We start from the raw sequence: 13,209 nt of genomic DNA, 5'->3' as shown, positions 1-13,209 counted from the left end.
AGTAATCTTGTATTGACATTAATCACCGAAATCCAACTAGGGGCCTAGATGCTTTCAGACATGGTCAAATTTCATGTCCCTTCTCATGGTAACCATAACACTTCCTTATGCTTCTTCTTGTCTTTTTCTTTGGAAGTGTGGCTTGGTCATCAACCTTGTTGGAACACATAGAGGCATTGTGTCCCATGTTGGAGCACTTGACATGAGCCATCTTCTTCTTCTCTTGGATCTTGCTCATGCCCTTCTCTTCTTTCTTCAAGGTGCAATCTCTCATGTGGTGACCAGCTTTCTTATACTTGAAGCAAGTGATGAGAGTCTTCTTTGGTTGAAGTTGCACCTTGGTGGCCTTGGGGGCTTTGCTACTCTGTCTAGGTGTGGCACTTCTGCTCTTGGACATGGCACTACCGCGTCATGGAACTACCATAGTCTTGAGCAGCACTTCTGCGTTCTAGATAGATTGCACTTCTCCAATTTGCCCCTTGGCTTTGCCATTGTTGGACTTGTGACCTTGTTGATGGGGTTTCATGCATGCTACGGTTGATCCCTTATCAAGCTTCTTCACCATGTCTTCATGGTTATCTTGAGAAGGTTGAACCTTGCATTTTTCCTTCAATTGAATCAAGTCCCCTTTTAGCCTCTCAACTTCTTCCTTCAGCTCCTTATTTTCTTTTGTAATGGAATCATCACAAATTTCTACAAGTACATGCTCAAAGGAAGGTTGGCTTGCTTGAGAGCAACAATTGTTAGCACATGATAAAATAGGTGGAACTTGTGTACTTGTGCACTTGTGAGTGTGAAGTTGGTATGATTTTACCGTTGTTACCTCAACCTCGATCTTGAGCAATTTCTAGCATGAGATGATAATCCATAAGCTTCTCAAGAGAGCACAAGAGCTCATCATGATTTTCTTGCAATATCTCATTCTTCCTAGTGAACCTTTCCACTTTGTCCTTACGCACATAGTTCTCATCTTCTAATTGAGCAACACAATATAGGTTGTTAATAGTATGAGTTTGCTCAATTGACAAGTTTTCATAGCTTTTGACCAAACTAGCACGAGAGCACTTAAGCGTTTCATGCTTTTTGGTCAACTTCTCCAAGCATTTATTATTTTTTATGAGAAGTTCTTACTTGTAAAGATTTTCTTCTTGCTCTTTAGTTTTCTCTATGATCTTAAGCATGATCAACTTGTCTTTCTTGCTTATATGTGCAAAGTGTTTATTGAACTCATCATCTTCACTCTCACTCTCACTTGCCACATTCTTCTCTTTCTTTGCCATAAGACAAGCTTCTTCTTCCTTCAAAATGTTAGTCTCACAAGGACTAGAGGAAGTAGAAGTGCCACATGTAAAAGCATTGTTCCTAATCACCATTTCATTACCTTCTATTAAGTCATATGTTGGTGAGGTAGTGGATGTGGCATGATCACTTAGACCTTTTGGGAGAATCACTTGAGGCTCTTCATTTATCGGTGAAGTTGAGCACTCCTCAAGTGGTTCCGCCAATGAGAGCAACTTCTCTCTCTCTTCCATTGTAAGAACTCACTTGAGCATTCTAACATGATGAACTCACTACTGGACATATAGGGCTTAGACTCTCGACCAAGGATATATCATTTTTGGCTTGAGTCCTAAATCATTCAAGTCCCATAGATCGTGAAAGGACCTTGAAGTCGCCTAGAGGGGGTGAATAGGTGTTGACGGTAGTTATCATTCATCATAAACAGTCAACTTAACTTGAATAAATGCATGAAAAGGATCACCAACGTGGACTTAGGGGTTTAAACTGATAATTTCCATGAGTTTTTGTGAATCTGTGTTTTTAGCAGGGTTTATTTAGAAAACCATTAAGGATGATTAAATCATCAAATAAAATCACGCTTATCCACAGCGAAATTAACTCCAAAAGGTTCTAGAAGACTCAAGAGGACTCCACATCAAAGCGGGGGCCAAGCCACTGCCAGGTGGGGCCGACCGACCCCACCTAGAGGCTGCCCGGCCACCTGTCCGCCTCCTTCATATGTCGATTTCCCACCGCCACCTAGGATGCATCTACGCCGTCCTTTAAGTCGGTTTAATCCGACAGCTCACGTTGGACGCTCCGACCTATATAACCAGCCCCTGCCCCCTCCTCCAGAGCACGCTGCCATAAGTCAAGATTAAACCAAAAATTAGGGTTTCCAGAGAGAAGAGAATAGATCTCCAATTCTTCAAGTTTCTAGTATAGGTTAGCTAGCAAGGTTCAAGTAGAGTTTGGGCTATCGCTCAGGATTCCGGATCTACCATCTAGAGACTGGTATAGCCATTGTATCTCTTTATTTATGACTTGGTGCTACTTCAATATTATGTTGCTATTTATTATGTTCCTAGTTTGCTCTAGTAATATGCTTAATATAGTTATGATTAATGATGAATATATGCATATGTTCGCAAAGCTCTTAGCTCAGTTCTCGAGAGAGTTAAGTGGTCGACATTATGTAAGCATGGTGCTTAGATATTGTTTGCCTACGGATGCGTTCTGCACTCTGGGTCATATGGTAGATCGCGGATGTGACACTCCTGTTGAGTCCTTTGTAGTCCACTCCCCATTTGTAGAGTACGTAGAATGTGATTACGAAGGAAGACAAGCTCTGTTCTTAATATATCTTAGTAATGTTCCTTATGCATAGATCTAAAGTTAGTTATACTATAGATGAGAGTGTATATACTTGGGTGTACAAAGGACTTAGTAGATAAGTAATGACTTACAAATCTTTTGCTCTTAACAAATCTCCTATTTAGCCTTACTATATTTTATGAGTATCTATTTCTATCTCTGGAATACCATTATTACCTTACACTTATCATTTATTTATCACTTGACTTACCCCTGCCATAGCATGAGAATGGTTTTATCATAAGTATACATATTTGTCAATATCTCTATGACAACACAACCCCATAGCTCCTCCCTATGGATAAAATATAAATAACGATACTCGGTATACTCCCGGATGAAATGCTACAATGGAACATTATCTATGCGCTTGCGGATACCGTATATATATATAATTTACAAGTGTTCTCATAATTACCAACAACGTATTTCTGGCATCATGCTAGGGATGACAACTTAGTTAAGAGTGATGCTAAGAAATGTCAACAATAGGTTTGTTTAAAACAAAACTCAAACTTGCTGTTAAAAACCTACGCAGCACTGCCGCTTAGCGAGCGGCACTGCCGCTCCACCTAACAAACTCGACTGCACAATTGAAAATCTACCCAAGGAAATTTAGATCATGCAAATTACTGAGCTTCCTAGGGTAGTGTTGAGCCTATTCCATCACTTGTTTGAAGCGGAAGCTTATGCACAAGTAGATCATGACCAAAACCTAAAATCACCAACAAACAAGTAGAGCGCAATACAAAGCAAGAACACAAGAGAGACAAGGTGTATTTATCTTGTGGTTCAGCTCGCCATTAAGGCTTGCCTACCTCCACATTGTTGAGTAAGTCATAAAGGCTTTGGAGTCTCTTTCAACTCGCTCCTCTTCTCTAACTCACCACCTAGGTGATGAGCTCGAGGTTTCCACTATGATTTTGGGCAATACAAACTTTCCCGCGGCTCACCACAAGTATGGGAGCTCACCGGGCGACACCTAGCCATCTAGGAGGCTTCACCTCCAAGAGTAACAAATGCACAATGAATGCTTGATGAAGCCTGACAAGTGCTCAAGGTTTGGCTTGCTCTCAAATGCTCTCTACCTCTTAATCATATACTAATTACTCACTCTCATAAAGAGAGGGGTTAGAGAGAGCTTAAACAAGGCTTAGAATGAGTTGGGAGTGATTTGGGCACTAGCAGCCTCACCAGGAGGCGTGGGATGGGTACATATACCCATCCCACAAAAACTAGTCGTTATGACCTATACAGGTGTGGCACTGCATCTCGTCGCGTGGCACTGTCGGGCAGAGAAGCGACACTTCTGCAACTCTCAGAAACAACACAGATCACCTCACGGAAGACGCCATAACTTTTGACTCTGAACTCCGATGTCAATGATCTTGGGCTTTCCAAAAGCTTGTTTTGAGGGCTATCCAACCCAACCAAGAACAAGCCCAAATATCAACATGTGAAAGTGTTGTGCCAAGTGTTTCTCTCATGTTAGCACTCGGGGTCCGATTAGTTTGAGCACTTTAGACTTGTCTATGATTTGTATTGTATCCCCCTTGATAGAACGGCATACCTATACTCATGATTAAGAGAATAGAACCATTTCAACCACTTTAGTCTTCAATGTCTTCATATGCCATTTCTTCTCAATATCACTTCATAGGGGTTGCAATCATCTTTATCTTATCTCTTCGAGCAAACTCTCCTTCAGTAGGTGACTTGAACCATTTCAACACATATGAGTTAAATTCATGGCTTCAAGTCACTCCTACTAATGATTTGATCCTCAACACAATATGACTCCTTATAGCTCGATTAGTACTTTTGACTCAATGCATGTACTCTCTTCTTCACCTTAGCCATGGTACCTTGGTCCTCAAACCATTGCTTTCCCTTCACCTTCGCTTAGTCCCTCGAAGCCCTTTCCTTGCTATCTTCACCCTATCAAGCCTTACTCAAGTCACATCAAATTAAGCATCCATTAAAAATGATTTCTTAATTATTGTGATCCTTGCTTGAATATCTTCTAGATATGAATGTTGAGATCAATCAAGCTTCAGTTTGATTCACTTAGATTGACATATATGAATAAACATCAATATGGTCAAGCCAATTCATAATTCCTTATATCCTCTTCATTTTTGGCTTGACACCTGGAATATTCACTTCAATATCTATCTTCATACTTCTAGCTTAATCAAAGCTAATTCACTATCAAACTCTTCTTGTTCACAAAAAGCAAGCCACCTATATAAGACCATTCCATGTTATCAACCCATGTCTTATTTGCCTGCTGCCAAACATGCTTGCTTTCACATGATGCAATGATATCCCATAATATAGAGGCCATTTCATCGATTCCATTTGCATTGTTGTCTTTTGCTTGAACTATATTGTTTCCATAATCTTCCAACACAACGGTACACAATTTGGCCTTCATTTAAACACTATATGGAATACCATCAAGTTTGCCTTCTAGTTGAACCTTGGATACACTTCTCATTACACAATCCACAAGTGTATGCAATAACTCAATTTTCTGTTTAACACTTAGCAAACTTGTTAGACCTTTCACTACTATAGGATTTCTTTTGCGCGACGGTGCCCTTTTTTTGTTAGACCTCCATTATGTCATGATTAATCGTGACCATTGATTGGAGGCGGTTGTAATGCCCGCCTCCATTAACCCATTTCGCCCGCCTCCATTAAGATTTCTGTAGTAGTGTTTAATTAGGTCGTCATTCGATTAACCAAAACCCACTAAAGGGCTAGATGCACTTTTAGATCGACCCATTGATCAATCCACTAATCATTTGCTGTGGTTAAGCACCCACAACACTCGCCTTGTTCTTCGCCCACTCGAGGCCCCCTTGTCGTTCACATCCATGAGACAACTAGCATTCCTCTTGAAGCCCGCGTCATAGTTCGTACAACACTTCAAGTTTTCATATTGGGTGCCTCGGAAGAATGTACAACTATTAGGGCAAGCATGGATCTTTTGACGCCCCCAACATCACTGGTTTGATCAAATTTTTTTTTGCACGATAGGTATTGGTGGGCACTTTGTTACCCTTTGGAAGTAGAGAGCCAAGGAGACATAATAGATCATTGAAGCTAGCGTTGGACCATCCTAAACGAGCCTTCAGCATTAGCATCCGGAGATCAAAAGGCAACATCATCCATTCTAATGAACAACCCTCATAGATAGGCTCATTTCCCTTCTTCGTTTCTTTAAATTTCTAGCCACCTAGGCATCCACCGGTAGAAATCTGCACATACATGACGAACAACTTTTGTCACCGAAGAAGCGAAATTCGTCATAATTTCAGTTTTATGACGAAAAATCGTTCGTAAAAAACAATGCGTTATATTTGTTCATCCATGACGGACACGAGCAACTTGTCATAGAAGTGGCTTGATTTGTGACGAAAAACTAACTATCATAGAACTGTTTTGGTATGCGTGGCAGGGGCAGCCATGCTAGCGGATGCTTCCATTGGAGATGCTTTCACGTGTAGATGCAATAGCCGGTTACATTGGAAATGGTTCGGGTCACGTGTCACCTTCTTATTGGACAACGTGGCCCTCTTTTGTTCTTGCACATTTTAGGTTCTTATTGGACCACGTGTCGTCTGTGTTGTTCCATTTGTTAGGTTTTTATTGGCACACGTGTCGTGCTGCGGTTGTAGCGGTGTCACTTCTTCATTGGATCATGTGTCATATTTTTATTGGTCCACGTGGCTTTACCACAATATCCCACGTGCCTTTTTTTACTTGACCATGTGTCACGATGTTGTACGTCCACGTGTCAGTTTTTTAGTGGACCACGTGTCGCGTCCTAAACTACCCACGCGTCTTTTTTTATTCGACCATGTGGTAGGACGGATTTGTACCACGTCTTGGATTTGTATTGGCCCACGTGTCCTGTCCTTGCTCTACATGTGTGATTCCTTGGTTTTTCCACGTGTCAAATTTTTATTTAACGACGTGGCCTGTGCAGGATCTACCACGGCAGAGCAATCATTACATCAGAAAAATAATTCTAGATTAGATGATGTTTGGACCCAGGGTCCATCCAATTTAATGCACTCCTATATAATTTGCTCACAACTCACAAGGTTCATGAATACAATCAATACGAATTCTACTTTCTAAACCTAGAAGGCAATGGTTTTGTAAACGGACATAGTTTGGGATACAATATTATAGAAGTAAAGAGATTGAAACCAAATGGTCTTAATTCTGTCATCAAATAGGCTATTAACCTTTCCTGCCCATACCAAGCTATCTGCATATTATAGAAGTATAAAGGGATTCAAACCAAATGACTTTTTGGTTGTCTCAGGTCATATCGAGGGTCGGTTTTGAGGAGATACGAACCATGGATGTGCATTCAACACAGCCCTGGTGAGCAGATTTAACGATTGATGTTGCTGGCGTATTACTAGACACACCAGAATGAGCTTGATCCATATATCTAGCTTTACACTTACTTATTTGTGCTCAAATTTCATCCAATCCCTTAGGATTTTGGTGGGTCGTGGCAAGCTTCTTTCCCTTTGGTACTACGAAATGGAGGTAATGGCACATGTGACATTCAAGCATCTTTGTCCTTTTATCATGCTGAGATGGTTGAACTGTTATATATTCCGTATCGATTTGGCACAATTTTAATTAGTATTTACTAACCCAAACACATTATAACACAAGTATTAATAATGGGGAGTTTTAGCAATGACAAAGAAAAAATAATTATTTTCATTAATTAATTACCAGGTGACAACAGTTTTTTCAGTAGATATCAAGGACAAACCTGAAAAATTATATCGTCGCATGATACATGGCCATACAAATGCACGTGCCACCTCAGTAAGATTCATCCCTCGAACGGAATGGTGTGTGGCTGGAGATAGTAGGGGATATATCCATGTCTACACGTGTCCTACAATGGACGAAATAAAGAGCTTCAAAGCCACCGGTCGTGGTTCGGTCAAATCGTTGGCGATTCACCCTACCTGCCCATACCTGCTATCAGTATCAGCGTGCGAAGACGATGACGTGATTGAGATCTGGGACTGGGAAAAGGGCTGGGCATGTTGTCGAAAGGTTCACGTTTACGGCATAACCCATGCCACGTTTAACCCAATGGACGCCAACACCTTCGTCACTTCCCATTATTATGATGGGGTCATCAAGGTTGGCCTTCCTCTTTTGCTACTTCTTTTGTGCATATTATACGAGCGGAGCTATTAATTAGTTCATGTCCTGGTTCAATCTGACTTTGATCGATCCTCTATACATGAAAACCGAATTATTATTAACAGGTCTGGTCAATTAATCCTTCCGCTGATCAGCCTATCACAACAATAAGATGTCCGGGCTTATGGCACCATGATCATGTTTTTACTGAGGCTGCAGGTCCGAACCATGTGGTGGTTATCGACAGTTCCGATAAAGGTCCACAGGTAAGAATTGCTGTGTGCATTTTTTTTTCCTGTTCGGCAGATGGCTTTTGCAGCCGCTGCACTGCTCTGCCTCTCACAAAATTACTGTGCGGACAGCCAGCATGAGCTGCTATGACAAGCAGCCGAAGCCGAACAGTCTGTTTCTTATGAATAGCAGTCGAGCTGAATAGTAAATGTTTTTTTTTTATTTCTTATGTTTTTTTTTTTGAAACTCGGATTTCATTACTCGTCGGACTGAGCAGGAGTGCTGGCGTCGACAAAGTGAGGTACAGACTCCCCCTTTTTTTTTGAAACTCGGATTTCATTACTTATTTCTTGTGGTGTTGCATGCATCAGATATGGGATTTGCAGACAGGGACACGTGTTCACACATTCAGTCACCCCAGATTTTGTAGTACCACAGTAACTTGCCACCCAACACTTCCACTAGTAGCTGTAAGTGGTGTCGTGGATTTCTTGGATGCTGACGCACATCCGGCTGTTCGCTTCTGGAACTCCACTAACTACAGGTGATATTCCGCGTGAACCCCAGTCCCCAGCTACCACTACACTCATCACGTATTGTTGTGTCTCGGTGCGTGTGCCTCTATATATGGTAATAATAAGTTGTCCTTTATAAAAAAAAAAGGGTTTCCGTGTTTGCTCCAATGATATATAAGAACATTTTTAGTGCCTTCGTATATACCGCGTACGTATTTTCGCTCTACACTAGTCCTCGCAACACCTTTTTAGACAAAAAAAAAAAGTTATGCATTCCATCTACGGATTCATTATACTCTAATCATCCTTGCTAATATTAACCACTTGGTCTTCCTTTTTCTAAAACATTACCACTTTTGTCTTTATGAAAGCCTAGTACATATAAAGTAACCAACTAAATATAAATATAAATTACCCAGCTCTGCCAAAGTGTCAATACGAAGAATAACCAGTACGTAAACGCCCTAAACTATAACATATAAATTGCCCACCTATGCCATGTTTAGAAACAAAAATTCATGTTAAATTAACATTAATGCTCCATGATATTAAAAAAACTATATAACTTGCTATTTTAGATAAATATTCTTATATTTTGAAATTAAGTATATATTATAATATATTTATATTGATAGTTTAGTTGTAAGCACTCTAAAGTTTTTCAAAAAATATATGGTTGCACCTACATCTTTTCTTTTAGAGAGAAAAGAAATCTCTTGCACTACGGACAAGCCAAGCTAAAAATGCATGTTTATTCTATGTAGCAACTAGCAGCAACTAAGAGTACAATTAGGACATTGAATCAATGTTCTTAATAAAATCAAAAAAGAGGGTTCAAAATAAGAAGTGTTATGGGCACTATGATTAACTTAAAACGGAGAGGAAAAATGTTCTTACAAATCACATAATATTTGGAACTCAGAAACCAAAACTTTGTATCTATTTAAAAATACTGGTGTCTCTTAAAATAGCTAACCCATGTAGAGCACGGATTAATGGAGTAATCGCCACATAATAGCAAAAAACAGGGGCGCATGCACCGAGCTGTAGTAGGATGTTGCTAGATATAAATATTGGAGTGGACACTACAAAAAAAAGGAAACAAGCCCTCTGATTAATAGATGCATGTATTTTTGTACGCTACATCTAAAAATAACAAGACAGATCCTGGCAAATGGCCACCTATGTCAATCATTATAAAGATTAAGATTATCATCTCTATAAATCAATAATTATAGGTGGTTTTCTTACGTTGCTCGCCTCTTTGAGACATGCGTCATAAGGAGACCACCTCCGTGAATGATTATTTTTAGTGTCAAGGCTCTTAAGGGCATTGTCTCTAGAAATCAATTAACAGAGGCGACACTCAGCCCCGTCTTTATAAATAGTTAACTAAAAATCATTATTTTTTCATATGAAGTCGGGTGAAAATAAATTTTATATCAAAATTATAGAGCTCAGTGTGTCTACGTCTTTGTAGCTGACATGTTTTGATATGAAACTACTTAGATCCCCAAAAATTCATTTGAGGTTCTTAGATTTTGAAAATTAAATTTTAAAATTTCAAACAACCTCAGATGTTGGCTTGGCCTGTACTTGTCAATGCGGTATACAAACTTTTTTAGTTGACAAGTTTTTTATTTGAAGTCATTTAAATATTCATTTTAAATTCTCATATGTTGAAATTTAAAATTTGGAATTTTCAAACGATCTCAAATGTTGACATGGTCTATTTTAAAGTTGTAGTGCTCGATGCAGTCTACAACTTTGTAGTTGATAAGTTTTCTATATTATTAAATCCTTTAGAGTCCAAAATATTCATTTTTAAATTATCATAATTTGATATTCAAAAAAATTTCTAATGATCTCGGATGGGGACATGTACTATACCAAAAATATAGTACTCGATGAGATCCAAAAGTTTGTAGTTGAATGTTTTTTTATTAAAAATCATTTAGGGCAAAAATATTCAATACAAGACAAGTGAGTGTATAGTATAGTGGTAGTGATGAGACACAAGAGACGAGACGTCATGTGTTCGAATCCTAGGAAGCGCACGTGCATGTATTTCACACGAAAATCGTGTGACTTATGACTTGTGACGCTTGATCGTGATGCCTAGCTAAGGTGGCATCCACCTCTGTAAATGTTATTTGCAGAGGCGGGCACCTTAATTGATTTACAGAGCTGATCCAGCGGACCGCCTTAGTTTTGCTTGGAGGTTGAAATTTAGTTTGGCATTGACATAGCAAAGTGTGTTTGAGAAGGTTGATTAGTCTGCAAGGCAAATGGTATATATATGCAGAACCCACTTCACCAATGGATACCTCATTGATGAAGTGAGTGTTGATCTTGGTATGTGTTGACACAATTATGGTTCCGCACCTAAGGTGCTAGAGTGCACGGATCGCGAGCAGATCGATTCATGTAATTCTGCAGGATTCAACTTGACAGATCAATTCCATGTGACTATTATCATTAATGATGATTACAGTTTACCAAATTAATTGATAGCTCGATGGTTTCACTTTTGTGTTATTTTTAGGGTTTATATTTTTTCTAATATATATGTAACAGTTTAATTATTAGTTATGTTGTGTGTTAAGCTGTTGAAGGATACCACTAACCGTAATACTACTTTGTAAGTTTCAGGCTTGTGAAAACTGTTTGGTGCACGTTTAGCGAGATGATCACATATCTTCGATTTGTAGGCTCAAGGAGGTATATGATTCATTATCTTGCTATTTCTGTACTTTGCTACTATTGACGTGTGAATGAAGGACATAGAAGTAGGCTAAATCAGCCTATATTAAAGGGTCTTTAGCGAACTGTAGCGATAGGAACAAAGCATCTGTAATTGATCTGTTTCATCTCACCACTATTGGTCCTTGTTTTATTTTAAGTTGAAGAAGTCATAAACTGTGAACTATGGTACTTGGTCTGCCTTGAACACTAAGCTTAGCCTATAAGATGTTCTAGAATTGAAGCCTATACTTTTGAAACTATTTTTAAAACCTAGCTAAGTTTCTGATGGTGGTTTTGCATGCGGAGGTTTTTAAAAAAATGAAAAATCTCATCATCTGTACAGAAGTATAGGTCATGTTGCAAAATGAGGACCTGAAAAAAGAATCATCGACCATTTCTTCTTCCACAATAATTATGGACAACTGAGCATTTGTTTTAAGAGAAATTTTACTATGATTGAAACAAACTGGTGCTCGTATGTCTATTTGTTATCTATGTTTCCACGTAGGGAACAAACTGCTCCACATAGGGAACAAACTGCCCCGTTTCTTTTGAAAAAAAATTATCTTTGAGATATCGCATGGTCACCATGATTTATTTGGTCATGATTTGATGGTCAAACACAACCCTCAAGAACTGGTGAAGGATATATAGACAGACAGTCTTCTGAATTTTGGCCAGATGATCCCAATAGAGTACTCCCTCTATAAAGAAATGCAATTCTAAGTATGAATATAGAGAGGCACTTCCTCTGTCCCTAATTAAGTGTTACCATGTGATCCGTGCCAGTCAATTTTTTTTAAAGTTTGATTATATTTGTAAAAATTATTAGCAACATTTGTGTCTTCAAATAAATCTATTATAAAAGTAAATTCAAAATATATCCAATGTTACTAATTATGTATCATAAATATTATTATTTTTAAATATATATTTAATCTAAGTTGAGTATGTTTGACTTCTCGATAAGTAAGAACAACAGATAAAAAAGGACGGAGGAGTACTAGTTTAGTATTCAAATGAGACCGGGCACTGACATTTAGGGTAGGGAATTGAATTTTCTAATGGTCATTTTTGCCTCTTTAATTTCTGACCACGAACGTATCTTGATTATGTAGGCTCGTCATCGGAACTGACACGATAATAGAAGTCCTGGAAATTGACATGGAATCAGTAGCATGTCATCAATAAGGACATGCGCACAAAATTGGCCATCGCTTTGTTATTTGTCTCCAGTGTATGTTTGCGTGCCCGGCGATCAAGGACAACTCTGATGAAATGAACGCCAAAAGTGAACAGAATATTTTCAGGATGATAAGCTCTTGGCGTAGAAACAGAAGTTATACACACGTACTCCATGTTGCAGCAGAGAAGCAGATAAGATGATCAGATTTGAGTTCTCGGAATCATTATCCCTGTTCGCTTGAGCTACTTTTCAACCATGGAACATTGTTTTTCTCTTACAACATTTCAGCATAAGCATCAACATAAGCTAAATTTCAGCATAAGCGTCTCTCCACATAATATAAAGTTTATTTACAAAAAGCAGCTGGTTTGGGGGTTGCCGTGGAGAAGTGGATGCAGAGATTTGTCTACGGGCTACGGCGGGCCTAGTTGTGCGTGGCTAGGACCAGCAGACTGACAGACACACCCTAACTGTTGGTCCAAGCCTAATTATGTTCATTCTTCTTCTGAACTGAAAATTTTACTTTCCTTGTGTTTGCATTGGTATACAAGCTTCTTCTGAACTGAAAATTTTACTCTCCTTGTGTTTGCATTGGTATACAAGAGATTGCGTGTCTGCAAAAAATACTCAATAGTATCTTGGCCACCTGCATGCTCTATGATTCAGTGATTCACGCTCACC

General features: G+C 39.0%; 1 pseudogene; it reads left to right on the top strand.

Moving 5' to 3' along the window:
- LOC136509097 (uncharacterized) overlaps positions 1 to 12,545 on the top strand; it is a 35,640-nt pseudogene extending 23,095 nt beyond the window's left edge.
- The last annotated feature ends 664 nt before the right edge of the window (positions 12,546 to 13,209 follow it).

The sequence above is a fragment of the Miscanthus floridulus genome, chromosome 15 (assembly GCF_019320115.1).
Source record: "Miscanthus floridulus cultivar M001 chromosome 15, ASM1932011v1, whole genome shotgun sequence".
Lineage (NCBI taxonomy): Eukaryota > Viridiplantae > Streptophyta > Magnoliopsida > Poales > Poaceae > Miscanthus > Miscanthus floridulus.
The sequence above is the reverse complement of the archived record's forward strand: the minus strand, read 5'-3'. Positions and strand labels throughout refer to the sequence as shown.